Raw genomic sequence first — 27,229 nt, forward strand, 5'->3', positions numbered from 1 at the left:
TCAGGACTTCCTTAGCTGCCGGATATGTGGTGTCAAGCTAGATAATGGCTTCGCCAGTTTCAGAAATGGGTGCTACCAAAAAGAGGGAACAGAGAAGTGTATAATTTAGAAGCAAACATTTTCTTTTAACTAAGCTCTGAAGACTACTTATAAATATAATTTACTTAAACAACACACACTTTAATACCTGCCCAACCCCCTCATAATCAGTATATAACTTTCATAGTTGAAAACAGAATTGTTTAGTTTTTCTACTTTCTAAAAATCTATAGTTAAACAGCCCATAAATCCACTCATGCCAGCATTGAATAAATACAATATTTGATAATATACAAAAACATAATGATCTTAAACTTTTATTTATGGCAGATGAAACTCTAAAATATAGCAGCTGCCTCACTGGTAGTGATCAATGAATAGTGAAATGTTATTAACAATATGAAAACTTTCTCCTGGTTATTTAAAAACAGTCAACATTTTCCAAAAATGGCATCATTTCCAAATTCACCTGCATCAATTCCTTGGTTGAACCCCTTTTCACAATATCCATTTCCAAACATTGACTTAAGAAATCTTGGCTGTGACAATTTCTCAGACTTTCCTTGTTTTTGATGACTCTAGATAGTTTTGAGGAGTACTGGCCAGGTACTCTATCATACTTTGTAGGATACCCTTTAATGAATTGTGTCTGACATTTTTTTTTCAAAGTTATATTAAATGGGTTTTTGAGAAGAAGATCACAGATCTTTCTTTTTTTCTTTTGAAGTACTGGGGATTGAACCCAGAAGTGCTCTACCACTGAGTTATAGCCCCAGCCCTTTTTATTTTCAGGTTTGAGATAGGGTTTTCCTAAGTTGCTGAGGCTGGCCTGTGACCCTCTTGCCAAATAGCTTTGCTGTGATGCCTGGCAACAGTACTGTTTTCATTGCATCATATTAAAGGTACCTATTAGCAACATGATTTCTGACTGCTGATGTTGACCTAATCACCTGGCCAAGGGCTTGTTAACTTCTCCCACTGTGAAGTTCCTCTTCCCTTTCCATACTGTGTTCTCTGGAAGTCACTATGTGTGGTTCATACTTGAGTAATGCTCTACTTCCTGCAGCGTGGAGCAGCCACATAAACTTTTAGAATTCTTCTGCATAGGTGATTGACCTGTCTCTTCTCCCACATTTATTTATTCAATCGTTTATATCAGCATGGACTCATAGATACTTACTTTAAATTTTAAGTTATAATTCCTGATTCTATTTCATTAATTTTTTTCCATGTTTATCTTTATGTTTCACTGTGGCTAGTCTCTATTTCTATGATAATCTACCATTAACCCAACCTCAGATGTTATAGTTTTCATAATGTGATAGTCAGTTTTGTGTCACTGTAACCAAAATACCTGACAATAAAACCTTAGAGGGACAGGTATTTGGGCTCCCTGTCCCAGAGGTTTAGTCCATGGTGCACTGATGGCATTGCTCTGGGCTCAAGCTGAAGCAGAACATCATGGCAGAAGACATGATGGAGGAGTGCTGCTCTGCTCAAGGTGGCCAGAAAGCCCACAGAGGGAGAAAGGAAAAAAGGGCACAGGGAAAACAAATGCTTTGAGGGCAGCCTCCAGTGACCCATCTCCTCCAGCCACACTCCTACAGTTTCCACCTCGTCCATTCAAACTAGGATAGACTGATAGGGTTATGGCTGTCACAATCCTATCATTTCACTTACAAATATTCCTGCATCAACACAGGAGCTTTTCAGGAACACTTCATATCCAAATCACAACACATGACTAAGTTTAATTTGGGTCTGTTGAAAATATGTCTGACTTTTTAATACCTGGAACACAATTATAAAAATTATCTTAATGACTGATTCTTCTGTGCTAATTTTTTTTCTTTGTGTTAGTTCTAGGTTTGTTTCAACTGATTATTTTTCTGCTCATGCTGGACAACATTTTCTTCCTCTTTGTCTGTTAAAACTTTTATTGGATGTCTGGGTATTTGTTGAGTTCTGGCCACATCTGGATTCCTATCAATGTTCTCTTACTTTTTTCTAGGTAGGTCAGGCTTCTTTTATTTGAATTTGTGTAACTGTGGAGGCCACACAGGAGGTAGAGCTTTATTTCTCGGTCTCTTCATCCTTGGACAATCTTTCTTGGCTTGGAAGTACTCTTCACAAAGCTTGTGGTTTTCCCTGGTTTCAGACCCGTGGGCCTCAGCCAGGTCAGTCAAGATTTTCACTGGTCTTGTCTGCCTTCAGCTTGTGCATATGTTTCATGAGAATCTGCTTTGTTTGGGGCCAGGTTTCTTTATCTTCAGGTACAGGCTCTGGTACAAATGGCGATCTTCTGTGCACCATTCTCACCCTTCTCATCCAGGTTACCTTTTCTAAATATGCGCATATGATTCCCTTTCCTGAAGGCCATGGTGTTTTTCCAAATTGAGCCTGGGAATGGACAGTCTCAAGCTGATGGATGAACATCCCACCTTTGGTCACCTTCTGGATCTGCTGATAGTTGATGACATTTGGGACTTGACTGGTCTCACTGGGTCCAACCAAAAATTCACAGCAGAGGATGCTGAATACAAGCCTCTTCTGAGGTCTGAGTATAACCATGGTTGTGGCCCTATAAATATTCTTGGGCTTTGATCTGGGATGCAGTTTTAAGCTATTTGGGTCTCATTTGTAAGATTTGTTAGGTGGAACTGAAGTAGCATTCAACTTAATGGTAATTATTTTCCATCACTGAGACAAGACTCTAATAAGTTTTATACTCAGTAATAAGGTTTTCCGCGATAGTTGAGAGAAACAGGCACTACTCCCAAGCTTACAAATGCAGCAGGCACTGCTCTTTCCAGACTGTTTTATCTGAGCTGGGGGTCTCACTATGCTTCCCAGACTTGAGCTCAAGTGGTCCTCAGCCTTCCAACTGGCTGGGACTATGTGTGTGCACCATCACACCCAGCCCCAGTGTTTGTTCCTAGCAATGGGGGTTGAATTGAGGGCCTTGCACATGGTAAGCAAACACTCTACCACTGAACTATACCTCAGCCTGGTTCCTTCCAATCTTGTCAGGTAATTATATCTTAGTCCTTACATTTGCTTTTCATACCAACCTCTGTTGAAAGCTTAAGGGGGCACCCTGCACAGATCTTGAGAGTCTTCATCTTTCCTCCTTTCACAGCTTTTCCAGCAATGTCCCATCAGGGTCATCCCTCTCTGTACATGGCCTGGCAACTGGGCCAGTCATGGGGTTCACTTTAGTTGTTACTCACTTTTAGACATCACGGTCCTTCATTTATTGTCTGATGCAGTGTCTTGAAACTACTGTTTCATATAATCTAGTTTGGGGGGGTTGTATCAGGAAAGGAGGGCTAATCTGGTCCCTGTTCATTTTGACAGAAAGCAGACATCCCCATTCATCAGGTTTTTGCCAACGTTACATCTATTTCCTTAACTACTGATGATGCTGTCCCACATATGGTAAGTTAAAAGGAGATGAGAGGATGGTTGAAATTCTTCATCTCAACTGCAAGAATATTTACTTGTTTTAAGTGTTCAAGTCCATTTTCAAACAGACTATCAGTTATATACCTTTCTCAGAGGTGTGATCTTGCTTTCCTCTTTTCTGGACCTTGGGGTTCAGAGGCTAAAGTTCAAAGTGGATATAACCTGATTTCTATATCCAGGGTACTTAAATGTATAAGAAAAGTACCCTAACTCTGTGTAGAAAAAAAGTCATCTAAATAGGGTACTTCAACTATGTAGAAAGCTGTGTATATTCTTACTTATACCCCAAATAAGAAACCGTACAACTGACTGATAAAACATCTACACTCTTCAGCTAACATTTTTACCTCTCTAACTCAGAAGCAATATAATTTGTAGATACAAAATAAGGGCAGACATTAGGTTTTATCAAGTTTTCATTGTAAATTCTTGGCCAATGAACAACACAAGGAAGTTTGAACTATGCCGTAAGGAGAAGTATTTTTTTTACAGTAAAGCTGGTATTAAACTGGTCTTACCCTTGAGGGATCTTCCTTCAGGTATGGAGGCTCTCCTTCGAGCATTTCAATAGCCATGATACCTAGAGACCAAATGTCAACTTTAGGGCCATAAGCTTTCCATGTAGCCATTTCTGGTGCCATTCAGTAAGGTGTTCCAACCATAGTAGTACGTTTATTCTGCTCAGGGGTGATCTGAGCACAAAAACTAAAGACGGCTAAGAAACAAAAACAAAACATCTAGACTTAATAGCTTCTAGGGATGGTTATGCCATAATTACATTCTGACTGTTCAGGCTCTTTTAGTTTTTAAAAAACAGAATTTAATAATAAAGTAATCCAGACTGGGATTGAAATATTTTGATGATGTTATATATTGCCATTTTTTGCTTTTTCTTCCTACAACAGAGTGTGAATTAGTAGGAGGGTTTTTATTCTTAATAATACATTTTATTCTAAAAATGTTAGTAAAACTGAAAGAAGTCCAAAATGGGCGGGGGGTGGGGGAAATCACCGAAGTTGGACACCAATCCTAAATGTAGTGAATCTCCGGCAAAGATCAAGACACTGAAATTACTTTAGAATAAAATAAAGATAAGCTAAAATCCCTAAGCATACAACTTAGCAGAAAGCTTAGTAAAAGAACACAGTTGAGTGCAATTGTACTGACAAGGTACTCACTAGCATTGATCTACCCCACTTGTCTCCACTATAACTGAAGAACAGAAAACCTACTTTAGTACTTGATAGTAATTTTTTGAAAAGGTTAGGATGAGAATTTACAATTGTTTCTTCCGATCTACTGTTAAAAGCCACTCAACTACTTATGTAACTGCTGGTATCAGGTAGGTCTGTAAGCTTCAGGCTGTTTTGTATTTACAGAAGAATGAATAATAGCTATGAACTGCTTGGTTTGTTTTACCTAACTAGGAGATTTTGTAAACTGTTTATTTAAGAGATCCTTCACATTAGTACATATATTTGCATCATTTTAAAAACTATAATGTATTACAGTGGATAAACATACCAAGTTACCATTCCTTTACTCTTTGACATTTAAGATAGTTTAGTTTTTCTTTACCATGTTGCAGGAAATATCCTTTTAGTAATTGTGATATTTAGTAATTCTATATAAGTGAATACTGAGAAGAGCAACTGTTAGGTAAAATAATATTTATAATGAAATGAGTGTTTACAAAAGCCAGGTACTGTTGCAAGTACCTTGTAAAACTATATAATCCTTGTGATAACCCTATAAGATAAATAATTTTTTAAAACTTGGTTCTGGGTAATTTACCTTGGTGCTTCACCACTGAGCCACATTTCCAGGTTTTTAAATATTCTATTTAGAGACAGGGTCTTGCAAAGTTGCTTAGGGCCTGGCTATGTTGCTGACGCTGGCTTTGACCTTGAGATTTTCCTTCCTCAGCCTCCCAAACCACTGGGAATACAGGCATGCTCAGCTAAGCCCAGCCCAGGTATGCTTACTATTAAGATTATTCTAATTTACAAATAGGGTAACCAGGGCATATATATTTTTATAGGTGAATTAAATAATTCATCTAAGATCATTCATATAGTAAGTGGAGGAGTCACCACAAAACATTAACCAAAAAAAGTCTAATTCCATTTTCATGTCTCCACCAAAAATGTATGTGATTATCTATTTCCAACTTGCCCACTAAGATCATTTAAAGATAGAATCTTATTTTTTTGATGACCCTGATTGATTAAATAACCTTTACAGGATGTAGTTTAATAGTTCTGCTTGAGTTCTCCAGAGGGCATGGCAGGAATTCAGAGATTATGGACACATAAAAGTTCAGGATGTTTTTCATGACCCTAATGTCTCATACAGAAGAATGTTAGAGAAGTGGGATATTTTCCTTGTTCATCCCTAAGGTCAGGTCATCTAGCCGTCTCCTGATTAGGCTATACTGTACAAAACTCAGAGAATGCTGAAGAGTACAATGAAAAAAACCAGCATAACAGATGGCAGAAACAAATTCAACTTGATCTCTTTAAGACAGCATCAGCACTTGGACTGTCCCAGGCACTGCTTCTTAGTCCTTTACTTTTTTAACCTCCAAAAAAACCCTGAGATTGGTACTATTATCTTCCTCAATGAATAAATGAGAAAAGAGACACAAAGACATTAACTTGCCCAAAATATTCAGCATGTAGTAGCATGTCTTCTATTTAAACCCTGCCCAGTTCTCAGTTCATAATCTTTACCACTAGATTCTTTTCCCTTCCATATATTAATTTTCAAAAATATAAACAGATGAGGGATATATATATATATATATATATATATATATATATAGAGAGAGAGAGAGAGAGAGAGAGAAAGTATAGTAAAAAATAAATAATGTTTCTTCACTTTGTATTTACTAAGTTTAACTTCTCCTCCCATTCCCAAAAGCACATTGCCATTTTTTATGTCCCAGTGAATGACATGATTGGCATGTAAAAACTCCAATGCCTGCAAACATTGAACAAAAGAAAACAGGTATCAATGAAGCAGTCCTGGAAAGTCCCATTCACTAGTTCACACAGAGTCATTATAATAGTAGTTGTGGCCTGAGCACTGCCTGTAGTATTCAGCCAAAGACCCTGCAATACTTAACATTTATAAAGAAAATCATATGCAAAGTTATGAAAACATAATACCTTAATTAGTAAGACGATCTCCTCCCACACTCTGCTCTCAGCTAGAGACATCATTAAATCATGTCTTATTAAGTCCTTTCTTTCACAATGTTTTTTTTTTTTTTTATGACAAAGCCTTTCTATTTTGTCCAGGCTGGCCTCAAATGATGCACCTGCCTCAGCTTCCTGAGCTGCTAAGACTGCAGACATTTGCCACATTCCCAGCTCATCCATCACTATTCCTTCCTCCCTCTCTCCCTCCCTTCCATTCTTTCTTTTCTTTTTTTTTCTTTCAGTGCTGGGGATCAAAGCTAGGGCACTGTGTATGCTATGCCAATAGTCTACCACTGAGTTACATCCCCAGTCTCTGCTATGGATTTTTAAAGCTTAGTCTTCAGTGATGGATGAATCCACATAACTTCTAAGCCTTTTCAAGTTTAAATGCCTAATAGTACACAGAACTTGATTAATAAGCATAAGTTCTTTAGAAATTATTTCAATAGTAGAGAATAAACTTGTGTTGATTTGCACTTGAAACCTCAGATACCCAGAAGTCTAATCAATGTGAGCTACTGAGAAAAACAGATAAGATTGAGGGTAGTCTGGCTGCATTCAGGGGTTTGTCAATGTAATGTACTATGTCTTCTTCATTTCTTCTCTGGTAAATTTTGTGTCAAGCTCTATCCACAACCTGACATCAACAACCAAAGAATATGTCTATGTTAGAGTTCAGTGGCAGAGCACTTGCCTAGCATGTGTGAGGCTCTAGGTCTGATCCCCAAAACTGAAACAAACAAAACAAAACCACCACAATTAAACAAATAAATAAAGTTATTGTTTCCATCTACAACTAAAAATATTTTTTTAAAAAGTAAGAGTAATTCCTTCCTTCCTTAAATACATGAATAAGATGAGATTTTAAAAATTTCTTTGCCCCATGGTTTTTTAATATAAACTGAAAAGATAAATTATACATTTGGGAAAAGTTAGTTGTATTTTTATTTTTATTCCCATCAAAGTAGAACAACAAAGTCTGCACATTGTTTGTAATTATTAAAATTCTTATTCAAAAATATTCTATTACACAAAGAAAAAAACTGATATAAAGGGTATAATCATATTTACCAGGCATTTAATCAGATTCTTGAAAAGAATAAAGCCACAGAAAACTACTTGTACAAGTAAATAGAAATTAACTTGTCACAATTTTAAAATTTTGGCACATAAAAGACCACCCAAGTGAATCAAGTTAGAACAACTCCTGAAATTGATTTTATGTCAACTATGGGAAAAAGTGAGAAAAACAAATTAAGTATAAATAGATAAATTCTTGTTAAGTTTTGATTAGTTTTTAAGTGACCAAACATACTTTGTTAAGGGATATAATATTCAAAACTATGAAGGAGTTCATGTTTCCTTCCTTCGTAGGTAGAGCACAACTCACAACATTCCAAGAATGTTACCTTAATAAAAATAATTCACTATGTATTACACAAAGTTCATAATTCACTATGTATCATATAATAGTCCCTCATAACTTTTATAATTTTGTCATTTATTACAATGGTCCCTGTGACATCAGGACAGAGAAGTATCAGTTTCAGTGACAATAAGCAAACCATTAATCTAAGTCTCGTCTATAGAAAAACTTAGATGGAACACTTGTTTTTGGCTTAGACTTAGGCAATTCGGAATTCTATTAGCCTAAGCAAATAGAACACCTGGAAATTCATTTAAAAATATAAAGAAACGACCAATTTCTTCACCTTCAATGAAGCCAAAAGCAGACTTAGTAGTCGTAAAAGTAGACATGTGTCTTGCTTTGTCTGTGATAGTTCTAGTTCCCAGTTTTCAGGGGGTAAGGGTAGGCACAAGAGGAGGAGGAGGGATACTGGGGATTTAACATAAAGAAACTTTACCTCTGAGTTATGTCTCCAGCCCTTTTTATTTTAAATTTTGAGACAGGGTTTCACTAAGTTGCTTAGGGCCTTGCTAAATTGCTGAGGCCAGCCTTGAACTTGCAATCCTCTTGTCTCAACCTCCTCAGTCATGGGGATTACAGGCATGCACCACCACACCTGGCTGAGTGGCATATTTTTAATAGCATCCCCAGTTATTCTCAGAAGTGCCCTATCTGGACGATAAACTATTGTGATGACTATAATGAGATTTGCCAGTGAATTTCATTCTTCAAAGGCCTTCACTGGGCAGGGCATGTGTGTAACCCCAGTTACTCCAGAGGCAGAAGTAGGAGGATCACAAGTTCCAGGCCAGTCTAGGCAACTTTGAAGACTGTCTTAAAATGAAAAATAACATAAAATAAAATAAAAAGGGCTGGGGATTTAGCTCAGTGGTAGATCACTCCTGGATTCAATCCCAATAAAGCAAAATAAATAAATAAAAACTAAAAAAGGACCTATAATTCATTCCCAAGGTATCCTATATGTGAAAGTCTGAAACTCTCATTTGAGATGAAACAATATAGTATAACTTGCAGAGAATGTGTACGATAAAAATTCCCCTTGTAGGAAAACCTTCCTTTTAATTATCTCTTTTGTTAATATTTATTTTTTAGTTTTAGGTGGACACATTGTCTTTATTTTATATTTATGTGGTGCTGAGGATCGAACCCAGTGCCTCATGCATGCTAGGTGAGCACTGTACCACTGAGCTACAACACCAGCCCCATAATCATCTCTTATTAACCCCATATCACCCTGCTTTATCCCAAAGAAAGCAAACTCACCTCTCTGAACACAGCATCAATCTGTGCCTCATCAATGCAGGTTGCTGTAACAACATCAGTCAGTGGCCCACCAGCAGATATTCGGTTACTACAAACAGGTCATCTCCTACCAAGTAACTAAAGATAGAACATACAAAACTTACATTCTATTTTTTTAAACATGTGACCCTCTATGTTCAAGAACTCAAATATTAAGCACCATAATAATAGAACAACAGAGCTGATAATTTGAGAGCAAAAAAGAAGAAAACTGGAAAGTTACTATGTAACAGAACAAAAAGTCAGAGGGTCATTATGATATTTATTAAGATTTTAAAGTCATAGTTTGTCCATAATAGCAGTCTAGGTGTATATTTTGGAGTTTTCCAACCAAAATAACCCTATAACATAGGGATTGTTGGTCTTGTTTTGCAGATACAGAGACAGAAGCTTGGAGAGGTTAAGAACTCATCTAAGATCACATAGTAAGTGATAGAATCAGCATCTGAAGTCAAGTTGTAATGATTCCAAAGCCTATGGCTTATCTTAACCAGCATTCCATGCTGACTTGAAATATTATTTTAAAAAGCAGAGAAATGTACCTGAAAATTTATTTCCATGAATTCAGACTCCATAATTAGGGCTAAAGTCTCAAAATATATTACCAATTCCCCACCCTAAACAAATTTATATATGGAAGAAAATCACCTTTAACCCTATAATATAACCACTAGTATTATTTTTTTACTAGTAGTCTTTCTTTCATATACATAATCACTTTTTAAAAATATACTTAATTTTCCATTTTGTCTTTTTATTAAACATCAATTTCTAAACTACATGAGCTTTTTGGGGGGAGTAGGGGTACCGGGGATTGAACTCAGGGGCATTCAACCACTGAGCCACATCTCCAGCCCTATTTTGTATTTTATTTAGAAACAGGGTCTCACTGAGTTGCTTAGGCCCTTCCTAAATTGTGGAGGCTGGCTTTGGACTCGCAATCCTCCTGTCTCAGCCTCCCCAGTTGCTGGTATTACAGGCATGTGCTATTGCACCTGGCCTACATGAGCTTTTGATAAACATATATAATTTGCCCATGAAGAACAGCATTTGAAATAATAACTGATCTAAACATTTAAGAATTGTATGCTAGTCATCTCTCTGGGTTAAGACATGAATCCCAGTTGACCATTCCTCATGTTTTTGCTTCTGATCATTTGCATGAATATACACACCATCAGCAATCTCCTATATTTAGCAGCCTTCTGTCACTTGCCAAGAAATATCCTTGTGGCAAAAGGACCTTCCAACTGAGAATATGTTATTTTCACCTCTCCTCTTTCTCTTTTAAGTTTACTTCTCACTACTGACACCTCAAAGTGACTAGCCTCCATGGAACCACCAGATTAGAAATGTCCATATTATCCCAATGTTTAAAAGAACCTCAAACATATTTACCTGTCTAAGAAGTGAATTATGTTGGGATTCTTTAATTCTTTCTTCTCCAAGAGCTCATTAAGGATTAGTTCCTTCTGTGGGTGTTTCTGTAAATTAATCTGTTTTATCACAACCTCTAATGGAAACAGAATTGAAAAAAAAAATCAATGGTTTTCCTAATTGTCTTAGAAAGTAACAAACACCAACCAGTTACTAAATTATAGTAACACATTATATTACATAGTGATATTATAACTGACAAGTACCAGTTTTACTTGCACATTGACTATGCATAGTGTTTTACACTACCTGGACGCTAAATATGTTCAGATTTATCTTGAAGTTGATTAACCAACCTAAAGTCAGTCCAGTATCAGGAATTAATCCTCTTTTTACTCCAACCTAGGAAAATATATTTTAAAATATTTACTTATTCATGATATAATTCCTTCTTTGTTTCCCATAAAGTGAGAATGGCTATAAAATTATATAGATTAGCAGTCTGGGGTTGTGGCTCAGTGCTCGAGTGCTTGCCTAGCATGTAAGAAGCACTGTGTTTGATGTTCATCATCACACATAAATAAATGAATAAAATAAAGGTACATCAACATCTAATTTTTTTAAATTATGTAGATTAATTCTTACAACATATCCAACTTAAAAATATATTCCTATTGCTTATGCTTAGTTTTATTTAGTTTTTCTTCTAAACAAAAAACTAACAGAACATTTAGAAGTATGAGAAAGTTGCTACCTTTTGTCCCAGAGCCACATCAATAGCAGTAAAAACTGTACCAGAAGACCTAGTGGGAAAAAGACACAATCAGAATTAAGACTTCTAAATCACAGCCATTTATAATATCCAAAGACTTAACCCTTCTCACAATTGAGAAAGAATCAAAACCACTTAAGATTTAGCATCTTAAAAACAAAACAAAACAAATAGAAAGAAAGGAAAAAGAGGAGGCAATCCTTGTAGCCAAAATTTTATTTGAAATATTTCAAACCTACAAAAATATAGGGGAAAAATCAAAGGCATTTCTGTATATCAGCGACAAAACTTCTGAAACGGAAATGAGGAAAAACACTCCATTCACAATATCCTCAAAAAAAATAAAATACTTGGGAATCAACCTAACAAGAGAGGTGAAAGATTTATATAATGAAAACTACAAAACCCTAAAAAGAGAAGTAGAAGAAGATCTTAGAAGATGGAAAAATATACCCTGTTCATGGATAGGCAGAACTAACATCATCAAAATGGCGATATTACCAAAAGTTCTCTATAGGTTTAATGCAATGCCAATCAAAATCCCAACGGCATTTCTTGTAGAAATGGATAAAGCAATCATGAAATTCATATGGAAAAATAAAAGACCCAGAATAGCAAAAGCAATTCTAAGCAGGAAGTGCGAATCAGGCGGTATAGCGATACCAGACTTCAAACTATACTACAGAGCAATAGTAACAAAAACAGCATGGTACTGGTACCAAAACAGGAGGGTGGACCAATGGTACAGAATAGAGGACACAAAGACTAATCCACAAAGCTACAACTATCTTATATTTGATAAAGGAGCTAAAAGCATGCAATGGAGGGAGGATAGCATCTTCAACAAATGGTGCTGGGAAAACTGGAAATCCATATGCAACAAAATGAAACTGAATCCCCTCCTCTCGCCATGCACAAAAGTTAACTCAAAGTGGATCAAGGAGCTAGATATCAAATCAGAGACTCTGCGTCTGATAGAAGAAAAAGTTGGCTCCGATCTACATATTGTAGGGTCGGGCTCCAAATTCCTTAATAGGACACCCATAGCACAAAAGTTGATAACAAAAATCAACAAATGGGACTTACTTAAACTGAAAAGTTTTCTCTCAGCAAGAGAAACAATAAAAGAGGTAAATAGGGAGCCTACATCATGGGAACAAATTTTTACTCCTCACACTTCAGATAGAGCCCTAATATCCAGAGTATACAAAGAACTCAAAAAATTAAACAATAAGAAAACAAATAACCCAATCAACAAATGGGCCAAAGACCTGAACAGACACTTCTCAGAGGAGGACATACAATCAATCAACAAGTACATGAAAAAATGCTCACCATCTCTAGCAGTCAGAGAAATGCAAATCAAAACCACCCTAAGATACCATCTCACTCCAGTAAGATTGGCAGCCATTATGAAGTCAAACAACAACAAGTGCTGGAGAGGATGTGGGGAAAAGGGTACTCTTGTACATTGCTGGTGGGACTGCAAACTGGTGCGGCCAATCTGGAAAACAGTATGGAGACTCCTGGGAAAGCTGGGAATGGAACCACCATTTGACCCAGCTATTGCCCTTCTTGGACTTTTCCCTGAAGACCTTAAAAGAGCGTACTACAGGGATACTGCTACATCGATGTTCATAGCAGCACAATTCACAATTGCTAGACTGTGGAACCAACCCAGATGCCCTTCAATAGATGAATGGATAAAAAAAATGTGGCATTTATACACCATGGAGTATTACGCAGCACTAAAAAATGACAAAATCATAGAATTTGCAGGGAAATGGATGGCACTAGAGCAGATTATGCTTAGTGAAGCTAGCCAATCCCTAAAAAACAAATACCAAATGTCTTCTTTGATATAAGGAGAGCAACTAAGAACAGAGCAGGGAGGAAGAGCAGGAAGAAAAGATTAACATTAAACAGATACATGAGGTGGGATGGAAAGGGAGAGAAAAGGGAAATTGCATGGTAATGGAGGGAGACCCTCATTGTTATACAAAATTACATATAAGAGGTTGTGAGGGGAATGGGAAAATAAACAAGGAGAGATATGAATTACAGTGGATGGGGTAGAGAGAGAAGATGGGAGGGGAGGGAGGGGGGATGGTAGAGGATAGGAAAGGTAGCAGAATACAACAGTTACTAATAGGGCATTATGTAAAAATGTGGATGTGTAACCGATGTGATTCTGCAATCTGTATTTGGGGTAAAATTGGGAGTTCATAACCAACTTGAATCTAATGTATGAAATATGATATGTGAAGAGCTTTATAATGTTTTGAACAACCAATAAAAAAAAAAAAAAAAAAAAAAAAAAAAAAAAAAAAAAAATAACAAATAACATACCCTCATGAATACAGTTCCCTGCTTAAGAAACAAAGAACTGCAAATAATCTTGAAGATTCCTGGTTCGCCCTTTCATATGGCATTCTCCCTCTACCCAAGGGCAACCTGTAATTGGTGTTTATCCTGTATTGGATGTGCATCATTTCCATGTACTTTTCTACACATTTAAGTATGATGTTTCTGTTTATGTATTTCTCTGCAATTTGCTTTTAAAAATTCATCTGGCTAGGCATGGTGGCACACGCAAGTTTCAAACACTTCAAGCTGGGAAGTAGCTTAGTGGTAAAGCGCCTCTGGGTTCAATCCCCAGTACCAAAAATAAATAAATAAATAAATAAATTCACCTGGATTTCTGATATGTATCCGTATACATAGTTATTAGTCTTATTCATTCATTACTAATTATTCAATATATAACATCTATTATCATGTTCAAAATATTAAGGTGATTTTCAATTTTTTATTATTATTAAAATCAGTGCTGAACTAAATTTAGTTGTTAAAAATAAATTCATAAGAAACTTTCCAAATGTTTTCACTTCTACATTCTACTAATTCTTTCTAAATTCACAGAACATTTTCTAGAGGTTAGCAACATTAAAAATCCAAGATGTTAATCTGCTCTCAAGCAGTAGAGGAAAAAGCTTAGTATACTTTAAAAACAAATTATTGAAAAAATCAGAGTGGCAGACCCAAAGATTAATACTCAATGATAAAATTCAAAAACATTTTATATATTAATTTTTTTTAAAGTAGTGGGGATTAAACCCAGGGTGCCTTACCACTGAGCTAACTCCACAGTCCTTTTTATGTTAGGATCTAACTAAATTGCTGAGGCTAGCTGAAAACTTGAAATCCTCCTAACTCAGCCTCCTGAGTTGCTGGGATTATCGGTGTGTACCACCATACCCAGCTAAATGCATGGGTTTTTGCTTTGCTTTGTTTTTGTTTTTGCAATGCCAGGGATGGAACTCAGGACCTCATGTATCCTAGGCAAATGCTCTACACTGAATTACATACCCGGCCTCAAATCAATGCTTTTATGGCCTATAATTCTGCAGTAAAATTGTCTCTTAAATATGTCATGGGCAATTTTTCCATCTAATAATCCCTTGTCATTTATGAGAAATAACAGTCAAGTAGAAACAATGATGTAAAGTTATTGCTAACAAGGAGGGTTTTTAACAACTGCATTATGTATTCACAGAAATCTTCTAAGGTACCAGTCATAGAAAACAGTGAGTGCCCAATGTCAGGGGAAAGGGAGAGCTCATGCTGAATAGCCAGTAAGTAGTGAGCATTATGACAATACAATCATAAGCACTTACCCTTGTCCAAATTTTTCATATCTTGTATATTTTGTCTTATGCTCACAATAGTTCCTATTCTAAACAAAAACAACATTCAAAGCTCAGTCAAGCATTTTAAACACAAATTAGCTTTTGGTATCATTCCTTTTAATAAATTCTACTGATTTTAAACCAGTGGTTTTCAAACACATCAAGTTTCAACAATGATTTGTTTCCAACAAAACACTAAAGAAATTTAATAAAAGCAAAAAGATATCAGAAACAAGAAGACACATAGTCTCCCTTAGGTTAGGATTCCTAATTAATCACTTTCTCAAAATTCATGACATTTCAGAACAACCAATTGTTCTAGTCTGCCTGAAACCTAAGGGGAGTCTCAGGATGTACACCTTTCCAAATGGCAATTCCAGCAGGGTGTGGTGGCACATGCCTGTGATCCCAATTATTCAGGAGCTGAGGCCAAAGAATCACAAGCTCGAGATCAGTCTTGGAATCCTAGAGACCCTGTCTCAAAATAAAAAATAAAAAGGGCTGGTGTGTAGCTCGGTGGTAAAGCACCCCTGGGTTCAATCCCCAGTACCAAAAATAAACAAAAACTTGGCAATTCCTGGGAAATTCCTCACTCTACTTTTCTTCTCCACTGCATGTATTCACACTAAAGTTATGAAACTACTATTAGTAATAATAAATGAATGATAGTCAAATGAATAACCCTAACTGGCTTTACCAACTATTCCAGTATTTCTTCTTTCAATATATTTAGGAAACCAACTCCTACTGTAGAGATTACTCTAATATGAACTAATTATGTATATATTTTAGGAATGTTCAAAGTCATAACAAGAAATGGTAAAATTAGGAGGTTGGATATAAATTCATAATGTAAATTCTTAAGACCAGTAAGTCAAAACATAAGAAAATTACATTAAATTTTTACTTACTCGAGCTCAAAGAAGACAGGAACATATCAAGAAAACTCCCACAAATAATCTTATGTAGGTACTCAATCTCAAGTTAGCTACTAAGCTTCAAGCCAAGAAGCTAAGGGCATAAAGACAGGGGATGTGATAACTAAAGGTCACAAATGAATAGTCACAAATTTTTTTAAAGCAGCAGCCCTCCTAAGATAAGTCCTATTATATCTAAATATCTATAGTATTCCACAGTCAAAGCAGTTTCATATTGGAAAGCACTGAGGAATCAAGAACAAATGTTGAACATGTAAGTGCTTATAACAAACCATCTATAGAGTACTTTTCCTTGAGCCTTCTAGGTCACGGTCTTCTTTATAACTATAGTTACTGGAGTCTTGTAAGCAGACCTTATTGTTACTCCCTTCCTGGAACTGTTTACATTATTTATAATGCTGGATTCAGGCCACTGATAGTAAATAAATTAAAAGAGACAAGGAAAATGTGTTTTTCCTAGGATATATCTTATTACTATACGTTCCTATTTTGAAAAGCTATAGGTTTGGACAAATATGTACAAACCTCCTTTGATAAAGTTTTCAACTACACCCATGTTCATATCCTTTAGATTTGGTTCACAGGAAAGAAGTATTGCTCCCAAAGGGACTGACTTCACTATCAATACATAATATGTTTCAAATGCCATTACAAACAAAACGAATATTACTTTGCTTTCACTGTTTTTGGGTGGTACTGGGGGTTGAATCATGGGTACTTTACCCCTGAGCCATATCCCCAGCCATTTTATATTTTATTTTGAGACAGGGTCTCATTAAGTTACCCAGACTGACCTGGAACTTGAAATTCTTTGCTTCAATCTCCTAAATTGCTGGGCTTATAGCCATGTGCCACCATGCCCAGCTCACTACATTTTAATGTAAGCAATTACTCCTATAGGGAAAAAACTTTTCTTTCTGCCTTAAGGTAAAATAAAAGGCACATATTACAATCCACCTTTTTTTTTTTTGTAGTGTTGGGGATAGAACTGAGGGCCTTGCACACACCAGGTGAGTGATATATATATATATATATATATATATATATATATATATATATATATATATATATATGAAATGAGTTATATCCCCAGACTTGGATCCAATTAACATGTTTTAAAAAAGGTTAATTCATGAATAATTTGGAATGTAGGTAACATACTTAATTTCTCCATCATCTCTTCATTGGTCAAATTTGTCCTATTTTTCTGAAGACTTGGCATCATTGTCGACATTTGAATCATCAAGAGGTATAGGAATAGGGTCAGTTACAGACCGTGTGGAAATCTGCAGAGATATAACTTATTACTGAGATTGAAGAAAAAATATTCAGATACCAGGGCTACGGGTGTAGCTTAGTGGTAGAGTGCTTGCTTAGCACATGTGAGGTACTGGGTTTGAATCTCAGCACCATAGGAAAAAATAAATAAATAAAATAAAGGTATTGTGTCCATCTACAACTAAAAATATTTTTAAAGGCAAAAAATAAAATATAGTAAAACAATGTAGTTAAAAGTAGCATACTTTAAAAATAATGTTTTTAATTAAAAAAGAGAAAATGCAAAAGACTAGAAGTCTTGATGTTGAGAACTGTTAGTAATTTCCACAAAACATTTTACACAAATATGATGCCTACCCTCCCTTTCACTTCAAAGTGCCAGTTGTAAGGAATAAAGAAAACATAGCCATCTATTATGAGATTGGGATCCGATGGCAGTCCTCAGAGACTGTGCACTGCACTATGTGCCACCATGTCACAGTCCCCTGCAAGTCCCTTTAGTAGTTCTCTCTTCCTGGCTCCATCTGAGATGATAACTATTGAAACTCTCCCTTTAGCTGGTGAGAAATTTACTCTGAACTGTCCTTTGAATGACATCAAGGCTTTGAGAGAAATGTAAAAATAAGAAATAAAATACATAATCTGGAAAAGAGGAAAGATCCAAGTTTTAGATAATAATAATAATAGTTATCCACATTATGAATTATCTGACAAATATTATGAGGTGATCATTATAAAAATGCTCTAATATGCAATTAAAATTTTCTTGAAACAGAAAATAGACAACATTAAGAAAAAAAAATAGACATTATTTAAAATTCAAATGGAACTTCTAGAATTGAAAAAGACAATAGGAGAAATTCAGATCTCACCTGATGGGCTCAATAGTAGAATGGAGAGGACAGAGGGTAGAATTATTGAACTTGAAGACAGACTAACAGGACCTATTGAGTCTAAACAACACAGAGAAAATACTCTGGAAAATAACATGAAACTTGGGTCAGAGTCCTGTGACACAATAGCAAATGATCCAACATTCATGTAGAAGGAAAGGATAAAGAATGGTGCTTTGCATTTTTATCCTTCTCTTCATTTGAAGATATCATTTGGGTCACAGCCCTCCACTGCCCCCCTCAGATTATGTTATACGCTAAAAGTGAACTAAAAATAAATTACAAATCACAAATGAGTTTACTTCCATGTACAAATTTCAAGCAATCATATTTTCAGTTCATATATTTTATTGCTTAATAATATGGCTCAGTGATAACACACTTTCCTGGCATATGTGAGACACTGGGTTTGATTCTAAGGTTCACATATAAATATATAAATAAATAAAATAAAGGTCTATCAACAACTGAAAAAAATAAAAATAATATTATGACTAAGAATTTTATCAGCATTATTTTTTAAGTGTAGTTTGTTGTTTAAATAGTGTAATCATCCAAATGATATGTATTGCTATTAACTAGGACCCAACATATCAGTGTTTATTTTATAGTGCTAAATACTTGTAAATAAATAGCTTTAAACCTTAAAAAAATATGAACTAATTCAAGTTGCTTCAATTATTTCCATTTCAAAATCAATGCCTGAATTTAAAATTTTTATTTACATTGATCCACATAAAAAAAGACATGGTTACTTTTGCTTACATGTTAATTGCTTTGATGTGAATTTTTTTGGGAGGCATAGACACATATGATTGTGCTTTTTCTTTTGCACTGCTACAAATAAATGGAAAAATATGGATTGTGGATCATGTATATATTTACTTTCTCTGTTTATATGCACATTTCTCATTGACTCTGCAGAACATGGATTAGTCTTCTGGGCCTAGTGTATTGAACAGTGAAAATACTGTGTATGTTCATTTTACAGTTTGAAAGAACTACTTGTATTCAGCCTTTGTCTCTATGCCTCTCCCTTCCCATTCACAAATCAGTTGGATAATGAAAAAACTGGTCTTCTGCAATGCTGCTCCTGGGGACTATTCCACTGCATCTTTTAGTTGAAAGTTTGTCAGGGCTTCTGAACATAGGATCTGGTGCCTTGGCTATATGTGTTCATGGCTTGAATAAAAAGGAAAGGAAAAGGTTTTAAGATGAGTACAAATTTATCTTAATCTTCATCATCCAGTTCCACCAGCCACTAATCAACATATTTTTTAAAAACCTAAGACAAAGATATATTATTACATTTAGTTTTTTTGGGGGGGGGGTAATTATTAATATTTCATTATCCATGAACACATTTAATTTATATGATTAGTAATTTTAAAATATCTTAAGTAACTTTGTTGTTGTATTGTAGCATTTTTTTTTTTTATCTCTGCAGGTCAGCTACTTCATTGGAGATTTTTTTCTTATATTTTTAACTTTTTGAAAAAAAAATCACAAGTCTTCTATCTATAATAAATTATATTTAACCATTCTCCACTTTGCTGGTTTTAAACTTACTCTGTGGGTACTTTTCTCTTAAACGTTTCAGAAAGTCATCATTCTTCATTTTGATTTGTTTAAGGTGAAATCCATTAAGTGAACTAAAAGTAAATTTCAAATCACAATGATTTTTCTCCGTTTTGTTCTGCTTGTCCAATTTTGTTACAGTGTACAGTAGTAAGAGCTTAGAATTACTTAAAGAAAAATAATGAAATTTTTAAAAAGTCAATCAAAAAATAATTTAAAGTTTAATAACTCTCTATTGAGATATAAAAATTAAAGGATAAATGAGAACATTGTTTTGACCATGCCCAGAAATGCTCATGACCTAAATGTTGCTTAATGGACTAAAACATAGGTTCTCAAACTAATAGGAAAACTGATGTTTTTGCTTAGTATTTTTCTTTATTCATAAAGATAGTCAATGTGCCTTTTTATCTTCTATAGATAATATTAGAAGCACAAAATAAAAAATATCAAAGAATTCATACTAAAATACTTTTGTAATATTGTGCATGGTGATGTTTTTATTTTTTTTTATTTTTTTATTTTTTAATTTTTTATTGTTGGCTGTTCAAAACATTACATAGTTCTTGATATATCATATTTCACAATTTGATTCAAGTGGGTTATGAGCTCCCATTTTTACCCCATATACAGATTGCAGAATCACATCAGTTACACATCCATTGATTTACATATTGCCATACTAGTGTCTGTTGTATTCTGCTGCCTTTCCTATCCTCTACTATCCCCCCTCCCCTCCCCTCCCCTCCCCTCCCCTCCCCTCTTCTCTCTCTGCTCCCTCTACTGACATTCGTTTGTCCCCCTTATATTATTTTTCCCCTTCCCCTCACTTCCTCTTGTATGTACTTTTGTATAACTCTGAGGGTCTCCTTCCATTTCCATGCATTTTCCCTTCTCTCTCCCTTTCCCTCCCACCTCTCATCCCTGTTTAATGTTAATCTTCTTCTCCTGCTCTTCGACCCTACTCTGTTCTTAGTTACTCTCCTTATATCAAAGAAGACATTTGGCATTTGTTTTTTAGGGATTGGCTAGCTTCACTTAGCATAATCTGCTCTAATGCCATCCATTTCCCTGTAAATTCTATGATTTTGTCATTTTTTAATGCAGAGTAATACTCCATTGTGTATAAATGCCACATTTTTTTTATCCATTCATCCATTGAAGGGCATCTAGGTTGGTTCCACAGTCTAGCTATTGTGAATTGTGCTGCTATGAACATAGATGTAGCAGTGTCCCTGTAGCATGCTCTTTTTAGGTCTTTAGGGAATAGACCGAGAAGGGGAATAGCTGGGTCAAATGGTGGCTCCATTCCCAGCTTTCCAAGAAATCTCCATACTGCTTTCCAAATTGGCTGCACCAATTTGCAGTCCCACCAGCAATGTACAAGTGTACCCTTTTCCCCACATCCTCGCCAGCACTTGTTGTTCTTTGACTTCATAATGGCTGCCAATCTAACTGGAGTGAGATGGTATCTTAGGGTGGTTTTGATTTGCATTTCTCTGACTGCTAGAGATGGTGAGCATTTTTTCATGTACTTGTTGATTGATTGTATGTCCTCCTCTGAGAAGTGTCTGTTCAGGTCCTTGGCCCATTTGTTGATTGGGTTGTTTGTTCTCTTATTGTCTAATTTTTTGAGTTCTTTGTATACTCTGGATATTAGGGCTCTATCTGAAGTGTGAGGAGTAAAGATTTGTTCCCAGGATGTAGGCTCTCTATTTACCTCTCTTATTGTATCTTTTGCTGAGAAAAAACTTTTTAGTTTGAGTAAGTCCCATTTGTTGATTCTAGTTATTAACTTTTGTGCTATGGGTGTCCTATTGAGGAATTTGGAGCCTGACCCCACAGTATGTAGATCGTAGCCAACTTTTTCTTCTATCAGACGGCGTGTCTCTGATTTGATATCAAGCTCCTTGATCCATTTTGAATTAACTTTTGTGCATGGCGAGAGAAAGGGATTCAGTTTCATTTTGTTGCATATGGATTTCCAGTTTTCCCAGCACCATTTGTTGAAGATGCTATCCTTCCTCCATTGCATGCTTTTAGCCCCTTTATCAAATATAAGGTAGTTGTAGTTTTGTGGATTGGTTTCTGTGTCCTCTATTCTGTACCATTGGTCCACCCGCCTGTTTTGGTACCAGTACCATGCTGTTTTTGTTACTATTGCTCTGTAGTATAGTTTGAAGTCTGGTATCGCTATACCGCCTGATTCACCCTTCCTGCTTAGCATTGTTTTTGCTATTCTGGGTCTTTTGTTTTTCCATATGAATTTCATGATTGCTTTCTCTATTTCTACAAGAAATGCCGTTGGGATTTTGATTGGCATTGCATTAAACCTGTAGAGAACTTTTGGTAATAATGGTGATGTTTTTAGTAAAAACAAACATCAAGTCCAATTATGTCTCAACAAAAATACTTTTAAAGAAATTGTTTTATTTTATACACAAACAAGAGCATTCGTAGCCTGTAATCCTTTGTTTATGTGCCCTGTAGAAAATGACAGCAACCTACTCTGCTTCTTCACTATCCAACCTGTAGATTCAGATACTAATAAGCATCATTTAGCATTAGACTGACTTAAACTTAATCATACCCAGTGTAATTACATATGAAGGAGGTAGTACAAGTTCAGTGAAGAGTAATTATATTAGAAAATAAACATCATAAATTGATGAATTAATGTGAACATATCAATTTGAAAATACTTTTATTATGTTTATTTTCATTAAGACAAATTATAGAACAATACAAACAATGGTAATTTAATTATAATGGTGTATGGAAAGTAATGCTATAAGTAATTTTAAAAGATATTGTAAAGCTTTAGATTTACTCTGCTGAATAGGCATTTATTTAGCTTTACCATAACCCAATGTTTATTTGGCACAAGTTTACTCATAGTTTAAAAAAAACCATTTATCATGTAGAACATTAGACTTGTGCAGTTAAAGTATTGGCACCAAAATAGACATGTAGATCAACGTATAGAATAGAAGACACAGAGACAAACCTACATAAATATAGTTTTCTTATACTAGACAAAGGTGCCAAAAACATGACCTCTTCAACAAATGGTGCTGGGAAAACTGGAAATCCATATGCAGCATAAACTCAACTCAAAGTGGATAAAGGACCTAGGAATTAGACCATGGACCCTGCACCTAATAGAAGAAAAAGTAGGCCCTAATCTTCATCATGTTGGCTTCAGAACTGACTTTCTTAACAAGACTCCTAAAATGCAAGAAATAAAACCAAGCATTAATAAATGGGATAGATTCAAATTAAAAAGCTTCTTCTCAGCAAAGGAAACAATCAATGTAAAGAGAGTTCCTCCAGAGTGAGAGAAAATCTTTACCACACATACATCAGATAGAGCACTAATCTCCAGGATATATAAAAAACTCAAAAAACCGAACACCAAGAAAAACAAATAACCCAATCAATAAATGAGCAAAGGAACTTCATAGATATTTCTCAGAATAAAATATACAATCAATCAACAAATATATGAAAAAAATGTTCAAGATCTCTAGTAATTAGAGAAATGCAAACCAAAACTACTCTAATATTTGATCCCACTCCAGTCAGAATGGCAACTATCAAGAATACAAGCGTATGGAGATTCCTTAGAAAACTTCGAATGGAACCACACTTTGACCCGTTTATACCCCAAGGATATAAAATCTGCATACTTACAATGACACAGCCACATTAATATTTATAGCAGCTCAATTCACAATAGCTAAACTATGGAACCAACAGATGAATGAATAACAAAAATGTTGTAAATATATACAATGAACTATTATTCAGTCTTAAAGAAGAATTAAATTGTGGCATTTGCAGGTAAATGGATGGAACTAGAAAATATCATGCTAAGAAAAATAAGTCAATTCCTTCCCCCCAAAAAAACCAGAAGCTGAATGTTTTCTCTGATAAGAGAATGCTGATCCATAGTTGAGGGAAGAGGTAAGAAAGAATGAAGGAACTTTGGATTGTGCAGAGGGGAGTGATAGGGGATGGTACTGTGGGGAAGGGAAGGGTGGTAGAATGAGACAGACATTATTATCCTATATACACGTGTGGTTACACTACTGATGTGGCTCTATACCATGTATACCAGAGGAATATATGCTACATTTGTGTACAAAGTGTGAAAATATATTCTACTATCATATATAACTAACTAGAACTAATAAAAATAAATAAATCAAGCAAAGAAGTAGAATGTATTGACATTCCCCCCTCTTGTGGTCACATTTCATACCTTTAAATGACTGTCTTATTAATTTAGCAATTCAGTCTACAAAATACATTCACAATAAGTTTTCATTAGCAGTTTTTTTATTCCATCATTCTTTACCATAGTTTGGATCCAGAATGTCTCCCATAGACCCATGTGTTAAAAATGTGGTCCCAAGCTTGACACCATTAGAATAGGTGGTAAAACATTAAGAAGTATGACCTATTGAGAGGTCTTGAGGTCACTGGGGCCATGCCCTTAAAGGGGATTATGGGATCTTAATACCACCTCTTTCTTCTCTTTCACTCCAAGTCAAGAGGTGAGCAATTTTGCTCTGTCACATGATCCCACTATTATTTGCTGCCTTTTTGAAAGCAGTGCATCAACTGATGATGTACTGAACTCTCTAAAAGTATAAACCAAAATAAATTTTTCGCTGTATAAGTTGATTATCTCATGTACTTTTCATAGTAACAAAAAGCTGATTAACAAACTAGCTTCATTTACAAATAAGACAAAAATATTATAATTATCTAAAAATTTTATAGCCATAAATTGCAGGAACCACATATAATAAATAAGGGAGTATGACATAGAAGAAAAAGTATAGTGATATTCTTATGGTAAGAACTTCAGTTGAATATATGTCCACCAACTACTAGCTATGATTATTTCTGTCTCGCATATAAGTGAGTTGCCCTATTTCTTCCTCTACAAAATGTTTTCTTCCTCTACAATAACATTACCAAGAAGTTATGAGAATTAACCTAGATAGTATACATAAAGTACCTAGAGCATAGAAAGGTTTTTGATAATAGTAGCTATTATCTGTTATTGACTCATACTAGTAAGACATCAGTTCTGTTTTAAGGGTTCTTGTGTGTCCTTAGAAGACTTATTTCTATGGTTTTGATGATAATAGAACTCTTATTAGAGTCTTCCAAAATATCAAACACATGTGAGTATGAGTCACTTTGTGTGTCTTTAAATTCAATAAGTCAAGTAGAGGTGACAATCTCTTTTTAAAATATTTTTATTAGTTGTTGATGAATTTTCAAATTATTTATTTATTTATTTATTGGTATGTGGTGCTGAGAGTAAAACCCAGTGCCTCACACATGCTAGGCAAACACCTATCACTGAGCCACAATCCCAGCCCTAGAGATGTCAATCTCTTAATAATTTATTTTATATAAACTTTCTGGAATTGAGTTCCTAAGGAGGCTGGAAGAAAAAGGGGCTCTGATAAATCAATTTACCAAGGAAAAGACAACTTTTATCATAAATTGAAGAACTAAGATAGCTAGAGTGGGAAATCAGGGTAAAATTATTTCTCATCATTAACTGTGTTTTAAAAAATAAGTGTTCAAACATTTGTAGTTCCGGCAGTTTGGGAGGCTGAGGCAGGAAGATGGTGAGTTCAAAGCAAGTCTCAGCAACTTATACTCTGTCTCTAAATAAAATATTAAAAATGGATGGGGATGTAGCTCAGTGGTAGAGCACCTCTGGGTTCAATTATAAGTACCCCACCCCCCAAAAAAGATGAAGAGAAAAGTGCTATAGATGTAATGAAGAAAAATCCATGCTGGAACTTGTAAGTACTAGGAAGAATGCTGATGAATAAAATATCTTGCTCAGTGATTAAAATCACTTCTATAGTTTATCAGATTTAGAGTACACAAAGTATATGCTTCCATTTTGCATTGTTAACTGAACAGACTGTCAGTAAGTCTCTATAGATTTGATCCTGAATTGCTCACCAAAAAGTGTAATTAAACAAAGACTAGAATGAAAGAAGTGGAGCTAAAGTTGCATAAATATTATTTTACTTTTGAGTTGTAGAAATTAATCATTTATTCCTATGGAAATAATGTTAGTAGATGACCAAAAGGAAAATAACTCTTTAGAGTGAAAGCATAGTGGAAAGACAAAAGATCAATACTTCAAGTTCTGGTGCTTAAGGCTAAATTTTAGTTTATATTCAAGATATCTTTCTATTATGATGCCAAAGTACCTCACTTATACATGATCTCACTAAAAGATGTATACCCTGAGGTTGGAGATAGTAGAATTTTTGTTAGTACTATGTTAGTTTTTCATCATTATAATCAACATACTTTTGTTAGATTTCCACCTCTGTGATCAAAATAGCTAAGAAAAAAGCATCTTAGAAGAAGAAAAAATTTATTTTGGCTCATGGTTTTAGAAGTTCAGTCCATGGTTAGTTGGCTCCAAGGTAGAAATACCATGGTGGTAGGATGTTGAGAGCCACAGCTGAAGGGGCCCCAGCAAACTTCCAGCTGCCAGCAAACTTCCAGCTGCCAGCTGATGATTGGCTCACAGTGGCCCCAGCAAACTTACAGCTGCCAACTGATTGGCTCCTCTGCGGTGATGCTCATTGGGTTGTTTCCCCGCCCTTTCAGACCATGGAGCTGCTCATTGGGGGACTTTTTTTGGCTCCGCCCACACGACCCAGCCAATCAGCTTCAAGAGCAGGAGGAGTGGGGGAGGTTGAGAGGCTTGTGGGAAGCAGGTGGTGGCAGTTGGGCTCTGAAGGTTTTCCTGAAGAGCTGTGTGGTGTGGCGTGTGTTCTAAAAATAAAGTTCGTTTCTTTTGACAAGTGGCTCCTGAATTGTGCCCAGCCAGACTGCGGCATTTGGTGGCCCGTACGGGGATCGAACCCGCGACCTTGGCGTTATCAGCACGCCCAGCCAGACTGCGGCAGTAGAACACAGTAAAGGAAAGCAGCTCACTTATGGCAGCTGGGAAGCAAAGAGATTGACAGAGAGAAAAGCTAGGGAAAAGATATAATTCTCCAGGGCATGCTTCCAGGACTACTTTCTCCAGTCACACCCACCTGCCTACAGTTATCACCTTGTAGTTGATTCAAATTATTAATCCATCAAATGGATTAATCCACTGATGAGGTCCGAGCTCTCCTATTCCATCATTACCTGAAAGCCCCACTTCAGAACCTTGCTACGTGGGTGACCGAGCTTCCAACACGTGAGCTTTATGGAGTACAT

General features: G+C 35.6%; 1 pseudogene; it reads right to left on the reverse strand.

Annotated features, from left to right (window-relative positions):
* On the reverse strand, positions 1–27,229 carry LOC124106447 (serine/threonine-protein kinase PAK 2-like; annotated as a pseudogene).

Source organism: Marmota monax, unplaced genomic scaffold, assembly GCF_021218885.2.
Source record: "Marmota monax isolate L192 unplaced genomic scaffold, Marmota_monax_Labrador192_F-V1.1 WCK01_AAM20220418_F8-fsc00156, whole genome shotgun sequence".
NCBI lineage: Eukaryota > Metazoa > Chordata > Mammalia > Rodentia > Sciuridae > Marmota > Marmota monax.